Source organism: Dipodomys spectabilis, unplaced genomic scaffold, assembly GCF_019054845.1.
Source record: "Dipodomys spectabilis isolate Male_0828 unplaced genomic scaffold, ASM1905484v1 ptg000095l, whole genome shotgun sequence".
NCBI classification, from domain to species: Eukaryota; Metazoa; Chordata; class Mammalia; order Rodentia; family Heteromyidae; genus Dipodomys; species Dipodomys spectabilis.
The window spans coordinates 49,141,781-49,159,552 of record NW_024870772.1 but is presented as its reverse complement, the minus strand read 5'-3'; positions in this window follow the sequence as shown (position 1 = coordinate 49,159,552).

Here is a 17,772-nt window from a genome sequence, read left to right as displayed (position 1 = left end):
TTTCATATTTTCCAGTTGTCTTTCCAACTTTGCCTGATCTTCTAGTGCTTGTAAATTTTGATCTTCATGTCGGCCTTTTGTGTCAGGAGCACTTCCAGCCTCTCCTGAAACTCAGTGTTCTCTTCCTCCAGGTCATCATAGCTTCTAGCCTTTTCCTGGAGCTGCAGTTTCATGCAATTCAGGGATTTCACCAGCTCTAAGTTGTTCTTGTCAGTCTCACTTGGCTGGTGGAAACTGCAGACAATGTCATCTCTAGCTTTTCAACACGCTGCTGTGCAGCCTGGGGTGGCTGGTAGGACTCTCCTGCTCCAGCGCTTTTTCAGTGACCAGGGCAAATTGTAAATCGAATTTTTCTGAAAACAACATCTGTATTGATAGCTTGCTGAGCTCCAGCTCTGTTTTCAGTGCTTCCTGTACATAAGCCATCTTCTCATTCTCTTTCCCCTGTAGATCCTGCATCAGTTGTTCAATCTCACTGCGGAGCTGCTGGTTTTGTATTCTGCTGGAGTCCAGGGCAAGCACCAGGTGTTTGTAGCACCTTTCCAGGTTCTCAGGGTTAATGGGACCTGTGACACTCTTGATCCTGGCAGCTCTGACTGTGCCCAGGGGTGGGTGAGGCTCAGGGTCAGCATGATCTCTGGCTGCACCCTCAGTTGAATTACAGTCCCCAGTGGTGTTTAACTTGGGGTTAACTCCCTTTTTAATATTCTTCTTTTTCTTGGATTCTGTGGGTCCTCCAGGACAATTCCATTGTAGGTATTCTTGCAAAGTCGTTTCTTTCCTATAGCAATGTTTTTTTCATCTTGTTTGCTCAGAAGTCCAAGAGCTGGGATGGAAAAGGTAGGGGGCACATTCCCAGGCTTTCTGAAATCACCTCTATTCTTGCAATCACCTCCAACTATGACTGCTTCCTCCTGTGTCTCCAAAGTCACCTCAATTCTCTTGCTCACCACTCAGCACCTATACCTCCCTCAACTGCTGGTAGTGGTGTCAACGGAGGGGAATACCAGTGTTACAAGACAGCATGGAACGTGGGTGTGGCCTCAATTCTTACATTCCATTGGCCAGAATGAAACATGAAAAAATAGAAAACGTGGCCAGAATCTTGTGATCCAGCCAGAATGGATGGAGGCCCAATGCCAGCTCTACCTGCAGCCCTTCCCCTATGCAGCTCCACCTGTAAGGAGCATAGTAAGGTACCAGCTCTAGCTGGGTGCCTTGCTCTAATCCTTTGTTTCATATGGGGAAGCACCATCTTGTGGCTTGCAATATGGCCATCTGGAAATCAAGGACAGGCTGCAGAGTTCCCCTAACAGAAGGCATTCAGGCTTAGACTGATTTATCTTTAGAATTCTATTTTGCTCTCTGTCACTGGGATGTCTAAATGAGGCACCATCTAGTGCCTGACTTTCTACTTGGGATGCTGGGATCAGGAGGTTCTTAGTTCAAAGCCAGTATTCTAACTCCAAATTTGCATTTAACCCAGTTGATGGAAGCTGAGAATTCAGATTCTTGCACATGCCTGAGCCACCCAGGGCAGAAAAGTTGGCAAGACTCCAGCTTGGTAAGGTGAGTCACCGCTGTAATCTTAGCTGCTTCTGGCCATTCCTCCAGAGGCCTGGCCAACCGCATCCGACTGTGATCCAGATCTTCGGGATCGTCCGTCACAAACTGACCCAGCGCCATCTGAACAGAGGCATGTCATTCTGTAGCTGGGAACACCCTCCTTTCTCTACCAAATAAAACGGCGCTCATTTCCACACACTGGTGGCACGATGGCCTGGTGTCTTTCCGATCTTCCTACCGGTTGCTGGAGCTGGCAGCTGCACGGTCCACACCCTGAATCCTTGTCCAGATATGACGAGGCCTTAACGATTGTAGAGTCTCCCACCTGGCTGTGCCTTCCGAACAATCCGGGAGGGCGGAGAGCATCAAGGCTTGACGGGGCACAGCACCAGGAGGCCAAGCTGTGACTTGCCGCTCTCCCATCTCGTTGGCACATTCGGACCCCTCCGCCACGCATAGATCCACCGACCGTGACCGGTCACGGGCTGCTTCTACCTTCAGTTCTGTGTGCAGGCATCCATGCCACTGGGCGGGACCGGAAGTGATGGCCCCTCCACATCGGGCGGGACAGGAAGTGACGGCCTCTCTGCCACTGGACAGGACCGGAAGTGGCGGTCCCTTCACCAGTGGGCAGGACCGGAAGTGGCGGCTCCTCCACCACTGGGCAGGAACGGAAGTGACAGCCCCTCCGCCATAGGGCAAGACCGGAAGTGACGGCCTCTCCACCACTGGATAGGACCAGAAGTGGCGGTCCCTCCACCACTAGACAGGACCGGAAGTGACAGCCTCTCCACGGGACAGGACCGGAAGTGGCAAACCCGACACCCCTGGGCAGGACCGGAAGTGGCGGCCCTCCATTCTAGGCAGAGCCTGGAGGGGGGACATGAACATCCGAACCCTCGGCACGAGTACTTCTCCTTTAACACACGGCATAGCCGGAGTGGTAGCCCACTCCCGGAGCCCCAGCTCAAGGCCAACCCGGCCTCCGGCGTAAGATCCGACTCAAAACACCAAAAGGAAAAAGCTACTTCCGTTGATAAGTAAGGAGTACATCCCTGTTGCTGTAAAAATGGTATCACAACTCCAATGGCAACCGGGAATAAATACAGCAGCTCTGTTGTAAGGGAAGCCCTGGGACGTCCTCAGCATCCGGGGACTCAAACGTTTGGGAACCCGAGTCAGGGTGCCGCTCTCCTGCGCTGGAGTCAGGGGTCTTCCTCTGCAACATCCACCTAGGCCAGCAAGGCACCAGAACTCCACCAGTGCTGATGCCAGTGTCCGCCGGGATGCGGACGGTGCGCTATTTTTCCCGTTCGTAAGCATTGGCAGAGATGGGGCGTGTGCGCGTGCGCGCGCATGCGCGCTCTCCTTCCCTCAGGACCTCAGCCGTTAGAATGATGGTAAGTAAGATCCTCCAATAAGAGGCCCCGGCTTTCCTCCTGGGTCTTGGAGTTTCTCCACTATTGTGTACTTTTTAATAGAGTAAATGCACCATTGGCGTTCAGAGATGCCTCGTGATGGCTTACCTAACGCCGACAGGAGTGAGCGCTGGGTGTGTGCCCTCCTCCCGCAATACATAGTACCATTGCAGCTTCCTGGGGCAAAATGTCCTGTCTGCCTCCCGGACTTCCGCTATGCATAGCTGAAGCACTCCCTCCCCTGTGTTCTCAGGGTCACCCCCTCCCCTGGGTACTCATGATCCCTGATCACCACACCCGATGTGAACTGGCTGTGCTTCTCCCATCGTTGTGCCTGACCAGAAACTACTGGTAGCGTTTGTTGGCATTTATGGTATAAAGTCACCCATCCTGTCCGCCCTCCTTCTCTCCCCGGTGCCCTTCACAATGGATCCTTTCATTCTGTGACAAAATTGTGGACAAGTACCCGCAGAAGGTACAGGGAAATTGAAGCAATCTTTGGAGCTGGGTGTTAAGTGTTTTACATACATTGTCTTGTTTACTCATGTGAGTTCTAGAAAGTGGCCAAGACTAGCATTCTCATTTTCCTCCTGGAAAATGGGACATGGGGCAGTAGAGCACCCAGTCCAAATTCACCAGGCTACCTAGAAAGAAAACCAGGAGGAGACTCATCCAGTAATCAGTATGCACCACCGTTAGTCAGCCAAGTCAGCATTACCAGGCGTGGTAATTCTGATGTGCCTTCAGCATCAGAGGGAACTGGTGCCAGAAAGGATGGTTAACACAGAGTCCACCTTGGAGAGCAACTCTGCCCAGAGATGGCCATGATTCCTGGAAACTTTTCAAGAGGCACCACCGATAAATCTCAGATGACATTTTTTCCTTGGTGGAATTCTGCCCATTTCTAACTAGTAGAGCCATGTATTTTTTTTTAATGAAAACACCATCAGATTCTATGTTACCACTGTAAGTTCTACTCCTTGCTCCCTCTTTGGCCGTATTTCAGTGGCAGGGTGATTTACTTCCACATGAAGCACATACTCACTGCCATTCCTACCCTCTCCCCGAAAGATTTAGTAGACACTCTATACTAGAACAGCAATTATCACAGAATGTCAGCACATTAAGGATTTTACATTTTCCAAACAACACATGAATAATTTGAGCCCTGTGTGAACACAGCCCTAATAAATCACACATTTAATTTTCAAACACTTCCAAAAGCTCTAAAAAGGCATCTCGTCTTCCCAACTTTAAAACACACCCTGGACTTTGTCTCAGAGCCTTGATTTATCTTTCCAAGGATTTGCTATTCCTGATCCACAAACACTTATGCAAGCACCCTGAATTTTTAATAAAATGGACTTATTTTAAATCACACTCTTAACATCAGAATGCACTGAACATTATTAAAACACATTGTTTATGAACACAAAAACATGAATCAGCTTTTCAGACAAAAAGTCAGCTGTCCAGGTGCTAAGCTAGACACATGTCAACCAGATAAAATTCGACTGTGACAAGTGGAAATTAGTTTTGTTTCATGGGTGTAGTTAAAATGGAATGAAAACAAATCACAACCTTGGCCTTAGAGTTATAAGAAATGGGTGACAGGATTTGTACTTTCTGGTACTAAAGAAAGCCATGTGCATTAGAGATTTCCATTTTAGTTTCATTGGCCTGTTCTGGTACTTAGATGACCCAGCTTGCGATAAGTACCATGCTACAGTAGTCTTCATCTCTCTCCAAATGTTACAGCTGTGCAGATTGGAACCACTACCAAGGAACAAACAAGAAACGCCCATCCCAATAACTTCTACTTGGTTCCTAAGTGTCATAAATTAACCAAATATGTTTGATTAAAAACAAATTAAATCTACCATGGAAGTCCCCTTTATCCAGACACTGACAGTTGATCACTGACAATATTTTACTCAAACTCATACCCAGGAGGGGTAAGCACTGCCAAGAACCAGGTAGAAGGTGGGTGCTGGTACCTGTAATCTTAACTCAGCACAAGCTGCTAAGATCTGAGGATTGCAGGTTGAAACCTGACCAGGCCCAAAAGTCTACAACATTCCATCTCCAAAATAACCAACAAAAAGCTGAACTGGAGGCATGGCTCAAGGGGTAGAGCTCCAGATAAACAAACAAGCTGTATAAGTGTGATGCCCTGATTTCAAACCCTGGTACCTAAGTGGAGGAGGGGTTGTTTCAGAATCAGAATTTACCCATCCAGTAGGTACATCGGCCTTTGAATGTGTAAGCTCCTAAGAAGAAATGAAAACAATAAGCTTTGGAAGCTCTTCAGCATAGAAAATCAAACTCTAATATAATAAAAGTTTCTTGGGGAAGACAGAAAATTGATACACAGTCTTAACAGTCTACTCTATCACAAAATGCTGACGCATAAGCAATCCCAAATATTGTCCTGAAAAGAAGTCTTTTAAATATGACTGTAAAGGTTTTTTCCCTCAAACTATGTGTTCATATAAAAGCAAATACCAAACAAAACTCACACCTACTGCCATAATCCAAGCCAGTCACCCTGTGCCAATGCCAACCACTCTGAAACCACCCATGCTGTGCTAGGTGGGAGATGCCACGTAGAGAGAGGTGGGCATGGCAGCTGTACTCCTAGCTACTCAGAAGGCTGAGATAGGAGACTTTTGATTCAGAACCATCTTGGGCAGACAAATCTGAGAGATTCTTATCTCTAACTAGCCAGCAAAAAAAAACCCAAAATGGAAGTGTAGCTCAAATAGTAAAGCACCAGGCATAATAAAAAAAAGGCTGAGCAAGAGCAAATCCCAGTGCTGAGGGAGGGAGGGGGGAAGGAAACTAATTGGAAAGTAAGCAGTGCCAAAACTTACAGGAAGAACCCCCCCTGAGTCTGAGCCAGGTGCTCTTCCATCCATCCCCACTACTCCACCATTCAGAGATGTGGCTCCCAGGTGAACCCTTGCAGAATTTCTGACTGGCAAAATCACGAATGAATTAAAATGAATGGCTTTCTTTTTTAAGCCCTAAAATTCAGGAGGATATTTGTTTCACAGCAACAACAAGCTGAAGTGTGATTAAGTGCTAAGTAACAGAAATGGTCATTACTTCTTTAATTTACAAGATATAAACACTGATAGATAACAGAAATTTTAGAAAGATAAGCTCTTCCCCTCCTTGGGTTTGAACTTGTGGCGTTGGGCTTGCTAAGCAGGCACTGGAGCTTGAGTGAAACCCTCAACCAGTTTTTGTTTTGATTCTTTTTTCAGGTAGGACTCATGTTTTTGCCCAAGGAGGGCCCCTGACTGTGACTCCCTTACCTACACCTCCTGCATAACTGGGATTACAGGTGTAATCCTAGATTTCCACTTAAAAATTTAAAAAAAAAGTCTTTATCTAAAATACTGTCATCACAGGCAGAGTTATAATACTTGACAAGGAGAACTTTGTTTGAAAGGCTGAAATACAGTGACCAGAAGTTCAAGGTGATGGGAAAGGCCTCTTTGTCTGAGAAGGCCCCGCAGGGGAAGGGGTTGCAGTGTGTCCCCTGGGTGGCTGGGTTATGATGTGCTGAAACAGTGGAGAGAATTCAGCAGGGACCTGGAGGCCACTAGCAGAACCTGTGCAGAACCTGCACTTTCGGGTACCATTTGTACCTATCACAGAGAGTCTGCGCCCCAGGGCTCACAGGGGAAGGGCCTAGACAGCAGACAGGCCTGGAGTCCTGCAGAAGGCAGCAAACCTCAGAGAGGGCCAGTGTGAGAAAAGATTTGGCAGCCACTGGAGAGCAGTGCTGAGGGTATCGCCTGACTCCACTGACTGGAACTGGGTTGCAACTCAAGATTAGAAAGTTGCCTAATTATAGCTGTGTGAACCTGCTGTTTCTGGGGCTCATTAAAAGACCCAGTGCATAAGGATTAAAAGCCTATCTCTGCAACCCAGGCCTGCCTCTGCTCACTTGGGACCTGGGCACCTTAGTTATCTAGAGCTCTGATGTGACTATTGAACACTAGGGACATGGCTGCTCAATGGAGAGACCTTGTCATTATCGGACACACCACTGGTCTCAAAGGCTGAGGACCACAAAATATTCATGTTTCATGTTGATTATCCACTAAAGTGATACTATCTTTATTTAGATAACATATATAATAAAAACTCCTTCATTTCTTTACTACGATAGCCTAAAGTTTGAATCCATATTTGTACCTCATTATGCTTTAGAGGAATTCTAATAAACTCTTTGAGGTGTTATAAGGACTAAGTAAAATTATCCAACTGACCTACAATAGTGCTTTACTTGTAGTAAATGTTTTTTCCTTCCTTCCTTCTTTCTTTCCTCCCTTCATTCTTCTAACTGCCTTCCTTTCTTCCTTTATTCATTCCCTCCTTCTCTCTCTCTCTCTCTCTGCCTCTCTCTCCCTCTCTCCCTCTCTCTCCCTCTCGCTCTCTCCTGTCATCTATTCATCCAACACATATCAGTTGAACTATTAATGTGTCAGGCACTCCTCTAGGTGGATTGCAGCATTGAGAGTCACAATACAGCCTCCCTCTTCCCGCCTCCCCAATTAATAGTAGTAACTATGTTTAAATTAATGATGATTCACATAGCTAATATGTCGGTTTGGTAATGCAGATAGAGTAGCTCTTGTGTCTGCTGCTCTTGGGCATCATTTAGTGGAAATGGATGCTGCTGCCCTTTACCTTATCTGTGGAGAGCCCAGCTGTTGGAAAGATGGGGTCCTCAGAATATATCGCTACCTAGGGGCCCACTTGAGTACACATGCCACGCACTGACATTGAAAAACCCAAACTGAACCTAGATGATGAAAGCCTGGAGGAGTCCAGAAAGGAGATTTCCAAGGGGATAGCATAGTGGGGAAAGAAATTGAGGCAGAGACCAGGCTCCAAGAAAGAACTGAAGGAGAGCTAAGGATCAAATGCCATGGGAATGGGGAAAGCAGAATCTCAGCCAGGCTGACCACAGCTGACCAGCCTTCATCAGTCCTCCGTACTAATGTTTCTGAGTCACACACCTATGTGGAGGAAATGGAGTATTTCCTGTCAGATGCTGGCTGGTACCTGGAAGACAACCCATAGTACAATGAGGAAGACAAATATCCACAAATATCCACTTACAAAGCAAACCATGCCAGCCCAGAGTCAGCCATCTTCTTATTAACTCGCACCTCTCCAACTTGCCCCTCAGGGCTCCATGTCAAGGACTAAGGAGGGAGTGTGGAGACAGAGAAATAACAACTGAGGAAAAAGAATTTCTCTTTGAAGTGAAAAAACTTCTCTGAAACTGTGGTGAAGGGTGAACATATTGGTTAATACCCAAACCATCGAACTATATACAATAATATGTGAATTATGTGGCATGACCATTGTTTTTAAATTTTTAATCAGATTAAGAAAGCTATAATGCCCCAGGAACTGAGAGGCTTTTGTTCCTATTTTATAAGTAAAGTTTTATTTGTAAGTATACCTGAGATTCAATTGACTTTTATTTCAGTGGTACATTTTAGCATCTTGAGAAATTAAAATCATTTTTCACAACATTTTTATTGAGTTCTCTATTTTGTTTTAATTTTGCTCATTCAGTATTCTCCACATAGTCCTGAAGTGTTATAGTAACTAATAAAATGAGCTTTTAAAAATCAGTCTTCTTGCTGGGTGCTGGTGGCTCATGCCTGAAATCCTAGCTACTCAGGAGGCTAAGATCTGAGGATCACAGTACAAAGCCAGCCCGGGCAGGAAAGCACATGAGACTCTTATCTCCAATTGACCACCACAAAACCAGAAGTGGCACTGTGGCTCAAAGTGGTAGAGAGTTGACAAACTCGGGACAGCACGCAGGCCCAGAGTTCAAGCCCCACAACTAAAATCAATCTTTTTTGGGGGGCGGGTTCCGGTTATGGGGCCTGAACTCTGGGCCTGGGTGCTGTCCCTCAGCTCTTCAGCTCAAGGCTAGCGCTCTACTCCTTGAGCCACAGCGCCACTTCCGGCTTTTTTCTTTTTGCTTATGTGGTGCTGAGGAATTGAACCCAGAGCCTCATGCATGCAAGACAAGCGCTGTACCACTGAGCCACCTTCCCAGCCCAAAATCAATCTTCTTAAGCCGGGCACTGGTGGCTCATGCCTATCATCCATGCTACTCAGGAGGCTGAGATCTGAGAATTGCAGTTTGAAGCCAGCTCAGGAAGGAAAGTCAACAAGACTCTTAACTCTTAACTAACTACCAAAAAGACAGACAGACATGGAGCTGTGGCTCAAGGAGTAAAGCATTGGCCTTGAGCAAAACAAACAAAACAAAACAAAACAAAAACTCTGGACAGTGCCAAAGCCATGAGTTTGAGCTCCAGGACTGACGCTCAAAAAAAAAGAAAAAAAGAAAGAAAGAAAGAGGAAAAATCAAGATGCGTTGTACTCATACATTGACATGTTGAATTAAAACTCCTTTGTACAACTATTATAGATAATTTTTTTTAAGTAAAAGAGTAAAACACACACAACTGATCCTCCAGATGCTGCCTGCAGACAGCAGGCGTTTCCATGGAAACCACTTATTTTCCTGGTTCCTCTGGAAGGATGTAGATGGCGCCTCTGTTTGCCCCGCTCTGGGCTACACTTGACATACACGGAAGGGGAAAACCACCTGCAAAGATTTGCCATCAAAGCCCCCCCCCTCTACCCAAAGGCTGAGTTTGGGGATCAACTCCCCACCTGGATGCCAGAATGCTAAGCCTCCAGTGGGGTGCAGAGCATCTGCTCCTGGGGTTGATGCACAGCGTGTAGCTGTCCCCATGAAGTGACAATGGAGCACACAGGCACTGTCCTGAGCGCTCCGTGATGGGAGAGGCTTTCTTGCCGGACAGAGCTAAGTGGACTCCTAGCAGGCAGCGGGAGACGGGAGCCACCTCGCACCCTTTCAAAGGCCAATCATAAAATCTACATCACAACCTTTCTGGAGATTTGTGGAGAAAACGAAGATATCACAATTAATATCATCATTAATTTTATATTCCCTCAACACAAGCCTCATTATTCCTTATAGCATAGCTGCTGCTTATCACTTTTGCTAAGCTTATGCATAGATTTATTTTTCTCGGGCTCAGTAAATAAAACGTGGACTGTCCACCCAGTGTTAATCACACACCATACACTTGATCTGAGGATAAAGCTGAGACACAGGGTAAGAAGATCCTTTATCTCACAGGATTTGATTTTCCCTACATGCCTGCTTACCCTGGAATGGGCACGAGAATGGTGTCTTGCCCCACAAAGGGGTAAACTTGGCTTCTGATGTGTCCCAAATGGAGTCCGGTGGTCAGATTCTCCTGTTGTGTTTTGGTGGAAGATATGTGGGAAAAAATTCTGCCTTACTCTCAGAGGAGCCTGGCCTTTGCCCTTGACTTCCGGATATAAGCACTATGTCCTTAGAACATCAGGGTGATCCCCGTCTCCTTCCCTCTTGGCCTTAGAACACACTAGAATGTAATGCTGGATAGGTGTCAGCCACATGCAGCAACACAGACATGCAGTGAGCAACTCAGAGCTGGTTCAGAGCTGACAGCAAGTGGATCTGCCCCATGCCTTGACCTCCTCCACACTGAACCTCCCTTTCCTTGTCCTTATCCCTTTCTTCATCCTTGCCCCTACACTCTCTTCATAGATCTCTATCTCTGTACTTCCAATTTCATTGTCATCTCTTTTTCTTCCTCTTTAAAAAAAATCTAGTCTAGAGCTATGAGGGGCCATGTGTGTATTTGACGGTGTAGAAATGGCTACATGCCTGGGAATCCAGGCGGGTCAACTTGTCAGGCAAGTTGGCACAAGTGGCATTTGCTGTTGTTCCCAGATTGTTCCGATTTTGGCTCATAACGCAGCAGCTAGCACCACACTGCCGAAGTCTGAGTCCCACTTTGCCAGGTGAGTCCTACTAGCCAAGTGATCGTAGGCAAGTTCATGAACATCTCCAAGACTCTGTCTCCCAGTTTTCATGCAAGAATTAATATTAGCACCCACCTACCTCTTGGAGCTATTACAAGAACAGAGCATTCCACCTTGCAAACCTAAAACAGTGCCTGATGCGTAACAAGTGCTCCATAAACAGTAGCTAATGCCACTATTTTAAATCATATTCTTAAACCAGAGTGTTCACATTATCACTCATGGGGTTAGACTCACCTGGAGACTGGAATGGGGGTTAACTTGGTAGTAGAGTGGCTGGTTAGCATGCAGGAGACCCTGGGCTCAATCTCCAGCACAAAAGAAAAGAAGAAGGGAGGGAAAAAGGGAGGGAAAGAGGAAAGGAAGGAAAGGAAGGAGGGAAGGAGAAAGGGAAACATGGAAGGAAAGAAGGAAGAAAGGAAGGAAAGAAGGAAGGAAGGAAGGAAGGGCTGGCAGCTGGATGGTTGCCCACTTGACTAATCTTAGCACCTCTAAAACTGGAATCGCATTGAGGCTCAATAGATCAAGGGAAATGAGGTGTGGGAAAACCCACTCAGGAATTCGGAGACAAATACTAAATTAATGAAAAACTTGATTAAAAGCACAGAAACTCAAATTTTGTCTTAAGCTTTACATGCTTTCTAAACTAAGATTAAAAAAAAAAAAGGAGGGGGCTGAGAAGGTGGCTCAGTGGTAGAGCATGCATGAGGCCCTGGGTTCAATTCCTCAGAACCACATAAGCAGAAAAATCTGGAAGTGGCACTGTAGCTCAAGTGGTGGAGTGCTAGCCTTGAGCTGAAGAGCTGAGGGGCAGCGCCCAGGCCCAGAATTCAGGCCCCACCACCCACAAAAAAAAAAGGAGGAAAGAGCATGTTTGTCATTCTGTTCTTTCCCAATGCCCAGCTGATTGATTAGCATGTTTTCAGATCAAATATAGAACAGAGACTCCATTGGACAGAAAAAGTCTCTGTTCAAAAATATTTACCTCCCGGCTGGACACCTGTCTTGAAGTTGGTGTGCGACATAATCCATCCTGTCTGGAGAGACACCCAGACATGAATGATTCAATTCTGGAGAAGGATCCCAGTGACCAAGTTTGATAGACTAATTTTGGGGTCTGGGGCCCTAACACTTCAAGCAGTATAACAGTGAGAGTGAAGGAATGCACTCAAGTCTTTGAACAAAGGACAGTGCTCAACCTGAGGTGAATATCAGCCAAGACTCAACCTACTTTTCTCCACAAATACTCGTGATGTTTAAGCATTTGGTATACCTGCAACCAGACCTGACACACTCAGGTCTGGGCTGTGTGCTTGATTCTCTATCTTTCCTTTGCTTTACTAATACATTTTCTTGGTCTCTACCTGAATGCACCCTCAAATTCTTTTCAGGAGTGTGGTGCTTTATGAACTTGGTACCCAAGGGCCAGCTGGTGGCTTCCTCACTTCTAGAGACCTCTGGAGCCTTACCAGCCACCTATCCTGGAGCAACATGGCCGTGTGTATCATGTTACATGGTGCAGAAAGTAAGTAATTCCATATGCAAACAATTGTTGTGCAATTTCTAAAATCTATAAGTAAGACTCTGAAGTTTCTGCCTCTATTTCTCACATTGAAGCCATATGGAAAAGAACAAATTCTATAGCCAAGGTAAAGAGTGATAGAGGGTTTGCCTAGCATGCATGAAGCCCTGGGTTCAATTCCTCAGTACCACATACACAGAAAAGGCCAGAAATGGTGCTTTGGCTCAAGTGGTAGAGTGCTAGTCTTGAACAAAAGAAACTCAGGAACAGTGCCCAGGTGCTGAGTTCAAGCATCAGGACTGAAAAATAAAATTCTACAGCCAGGGATAGAATCTGACAAATCAAGAACATGGACATTTTGATAGACCTAACTCTCTCTCCAGCAACATCAGCATTACTTGAAAGCTTGCCAGAAATCTAGAATCTCAGGTCCTATCACTTATACTGCGTCCAAATCTGTATTTCATCAAGATCTACACATAACTAACTTATTATACACATTCAAGTATTAAAAGATCTGGTCTCTCTACATATCATGTCATAAAGAAAATGAAAATGCCAAGGGAAGAAAAAGACTTGAGAGGCACAGCATCTAAATGCAATATACAGCCTTCATGGAGACAGACTAAATCAAACCAACTACAGGAAAACATTTCTTAGATAAATCATGGAAATTTGAGTATGAACTGAATATTGATATTACAGAATCATTTTTGGAGTATGATATGCCATAGTGATTATGCAAAAATATGAAGGATGCATACTTTATGCATTCTTAAATAATAGCTCACAAAATAATCTGATACGTTGACTTACGTTTGAATACATAAGGAAAAAATTAAATGTTTGAATAGATTAAATGAAAGATATTGCTATATATTTTGGACTCCTTTGTCAAATATTAAAGTGTATGAGCTTATTTCTGGGTCTTCTAGTTTGTTTCATTGGCCTTCGTGTGTTTTTGTGTCAGTAATGAGCTGTTTTTGTGACTACAGCTTTGTAGTCAAGTGGAATTGGTATACCTGCAGCATTGCATTTCTGGTTTTTTCCTCTTGGCTGCTTTGGCTACGCTGGGCTTTTTGTATTATATATGAATTTTTGGATTGCCTTCTCTAGCTCTGTGACAAATGTCATTGGGATTTTGATGGGGGGAGTAATGGGAAAGGGGTAAATGAATAGAAAAGGGAACAAGATACAAAGATAGTCAGAATACCAGATGTACATATGTGATGGAGGAAGTGGGAAGCATGATACGAGTCAGGGGAAAGGGGCAGATAGCACGGGGAGGAAGCCAGAAAGGCTGAACAGGAAGCATCACACCTCAACGGACATGTTGAATTGTAACCCCCTGCTACAAACCATTTGAAGTCTTTTTAAAACTCTCTCTCTTTCCTCTCTCTCTCTCTCTCTCTCTCTCTCTCTCTATATATATATATATATATATATATATACATATATATATATATATATATACAGAGAGATATATATATTAAAGGACTGATCATTGATACATGGCATCCCATTATTCAACTTATTTAATTTTGTGACCACTTGAAAATATCCACATACAAGCAAGATAAATAATAAGTAACAAGTCATCAGTTAAAGATCATAAGCCCTGCATTAAAACTAATAACTTAGAATATCTATCTATTTAAAAATCAGAGTTTCCAACCTCGCCACTCAAACTGACAGAATCCAAATTGCATGTGGTCCCAGACATATTAGACTGTAAGACAGGAGGTTGTACCTGAAGCCCAGGCCAGCAATGGCAGCCCTGTGCAATCTCCCCTGCTTAGGAAGAAAATGAAATGTGCTCTAACTGTGAACTCTTACTTCCCAGGCACAAAACCCTTATTCCATTCTCTTGACTCAAGCGGAAGGTGTCGGTTAGGGGCCTGACAACCAATATTTCTGAAGTCAGGGAGGGGAGGGGCAGTGAGAGAAAGGAAAAGGCAAGAGGAAATGGCTACACCTCTGTGTTTATTCCTGTTCCACCCCCTGGAACACAGAGATTCCCTCACCACTGTCCATCTTCATCCCTCCACCCACAGGTCTCCAGCTACTGAGAGGAGAGCTGGACAGATGCAGAGCACATTCTACTGGAAGGATGGGAATGATCAAAGTAGCCGCAGATGGATTTTCCTTAAAATAGAGGTCTGGCATGGCACATGGGCTCAATCCTATAATCCCAGCTACACCAGAAGGTGGAGACAGGAGAGTCACAGTTGGAGGCCATCCAAGGAATGAAAAGCCTGAAAGATTCCGTCTGCTGAGTGTGGTGGCCTGTGCCTATACCCCAGTAACTTGGAAGGAGGATCACAGTCCAAACCCACCCTGGCACCAAGTGAAACCCTATCTCGAAAATAACAAATGCAAGGAGAAAGAAAGAGAGAGAGAGAGAGAGAGAGAGAGAGAGAGAGAGAGGGAAGGAAGGAAGGAAGGGAAAAAAGGAAAGAGAAGGAAAGAAAGAAAGAAGGCTGGGTGCCAGTGACTCACGCCTATAATCCTAGCTAGTCAGAAGGCTGAGATCTGAAGATCACGGTTCAAAACCAGCCCAGGCAGAAAAAGGCCATGACACTCTTATCTCCAATAAACCACCAGAAAACCAGAAGTGGCACTGTGGCTCAAGTGGTAGAGCACTAGCCTTGCTCTGAAGAGCTGAGGGACAGCGCCCAGACCGAGTTCAAGCCCCACGACCCACAAAAATAAATAAAAAATTAAAAAGTGTGTGGCAGAGTAGCTCAACTGCTTAACCAAGACCAAGGCACCGAGTTCAGGCCTCAAGCTCCACATACATCACATATCTATCTTATACATACACATATGATTGATATATTGTGTACCACATATATCTTACAGATGATCACATGTTAATATCATATATATGTATATACTCATTCTAGAAGCATCTCTCACCCCACTCAGATTCAAGCATCCAAGCCAACTTCCTGACTGAGATTTCAGGTAGAATTCTAAACAAACACGTGGTTTGCAACTTTAATGTGATTTGATATCCTCTAAGAAATCACAGTCACCACACTTGCTGACTTGGAACAGATCAGGAGACTCCCAGCATCTGTGCCCTTCGGGTAAGCAGTCCATTTTCGCTTTTATATACAGACTGTTGCTGCCCGTCCCCTTCAGTGGAAGAGATTTGCAAAAGTCTCACTATAGCAAATACATCAGGCAGGCCCTGCAAGTCCCCAGGACTGCTGAAAAATGAAAACTGTGTAGACAATATGAGACATGGCAGGATAAATAGCCTCCTAGGTTGATACCTAGAAAGGGTAAAACTTAAACGTCTGTTTGTCTCTGCTGATATTTATCAGTTGACCTTTTCGGTCTACTCCTAAATGGATTACTTAAATCTCAAAACTTCTTTGAGAATTAAACTTCCTATTTGGAACAACATGAAAAGAGAAGTGATAAAACTCCCTAATCCTTTTGTATAATGAGATTTGTACTGGTTGACAGCGAGGAGAAAAGAAAGGAAGAAAGGAGAAAGCCCATTCCCCATTCTCCAGAAAAGCGAGTGGGTGAGCTTGGAGGAGAGTGTCACCCAGGGTGGCAGGCCTGTTGCCCACACCCATCCATCCTTTTCATTCCTCACCTGAGCTGAGCTACAAGGATAAGAATGCCCACTACACTTTGCTTCTCCTCTGAGGCCACCATGAATCCGAAGTCTCCATCTTAACCACTGTAATTTATCTTTTCTTTTTAGCTCTCTGCTGAATGTGCATATTGATTAACTAGACAGGCAGGAAAGAACAGGAGGCGGCAGCATTTTTCCTGCTAAGCATGGAGCTCACGCTTCAAAAGTGGGTGCATATAGGCAGGATGACTCCATGTTTATTGTGAGGGTGAAGAACGCTATTAATGTCTAGACTGATTTAAAGAGAAGGCAGGAAGAACCGTTTCTGTGAGTTTTAGGTAAGTTTCCATTGCCTGGAAGGTGAAACCCAAGTTAAGATATTTTATGCACTGACAGAAATCTAGCCTCATTGCCCACAACAATTTCCCTGAGAATTCTCTCTTGAATATCCCATACGCCTTTCAATGCCTCTGTTAAAGGTCACATCGATTCTTATTATTCTGTGAGTTCTATTGTTTTCGTTTGTATGTGTGTCTTAATATCTATGTGTTAACTTGATATGGAAATTTGTTTGGACATTTTCTTTTTGTTACAATCAGAAAACAAAAGAAAGATGAACCTACCCCTTCCTTTACTTCAAGTCTCTGAAAAGTTTTCTTCCAGATCTCCAAAAAAATTTGAAGGAAAAAAAATTTGGGAGGTGAGGATAAAAGATAATTGCCAATAGGTTCTATCATAACAGAAGAGGACAGAGGAAACATTGTGTGTCTGGACACAGAGGAAGGGTGAGACTCTATGGAGAGCTGAAGAAAGAGAAACAAGTTGGGAAGATGACATGCAAAGCGTGGGAGCACCTGAGAACCAAGCAGAAGAAAACATTGGAATTCAGTCTTTATCCAAGATGGCGCAACTTCCTTTTCAAGTTGAGCTTCCCATCTCCTGGACCAGTGCCCTTGTACTTCCCTCCAGAAGCACACAATAATACTCTTGCCCCTCCCTACTTGCCTTCACATCTCCTGTGAATGTACCCAAGGCAACTGCCCCAAATAGCTGCTGCTTCACAGGTCACCACCAGACCATCCTTCCTCCCATTCCAACCAAACTCTATATCCTCCAGGTCCTCCATAAAGCCATGGAGGTCTAGGGCTGTGAGCACACACTGAGGGAAATACCACAGAGGCGAGGAGGTAATTCTGACTGTACAGACTTGAGATTTCTCAATAACTGGGCTGGCCTCAGGTATGTGCATTTCCCTCACCTGGCTATGAGCACAGGACCATGTCCTAGTTACCTCTGGTTCCTAGGACAACAGCTACAAGTGCCATTAGTACTTCATAAATATCATTTGAATGAATACCTAAAAGAAAGTCGTTGGCTCTGTACTTATTGTATACATCCTTCTGTGCTAAGTTAAAGTCAAGAAGGTTTTTCTGTTACCAAGCACTTGTTTTATTAAACATTTATCTGCTTGATATCTATCAGATACAAGGAATTTGAAAGTAATTGGTTTTACAGGAGCCAGTCTTCCTCTTCATAGTCAAAAGATTAAACTGTTGACATAGCTGTGGGCATGTGTAAGGTGAAAACGTCTAGGCAGCTGACCCTGCAAATTCACCTCCTAGAAGAGGACTTAGCTGCTGCTGAGAGGATGTGGCTACAATACCCCACTACTCACCATCTGTGCTGCAGTGCAGCATTACAGGTGGGAACTGGAGTTT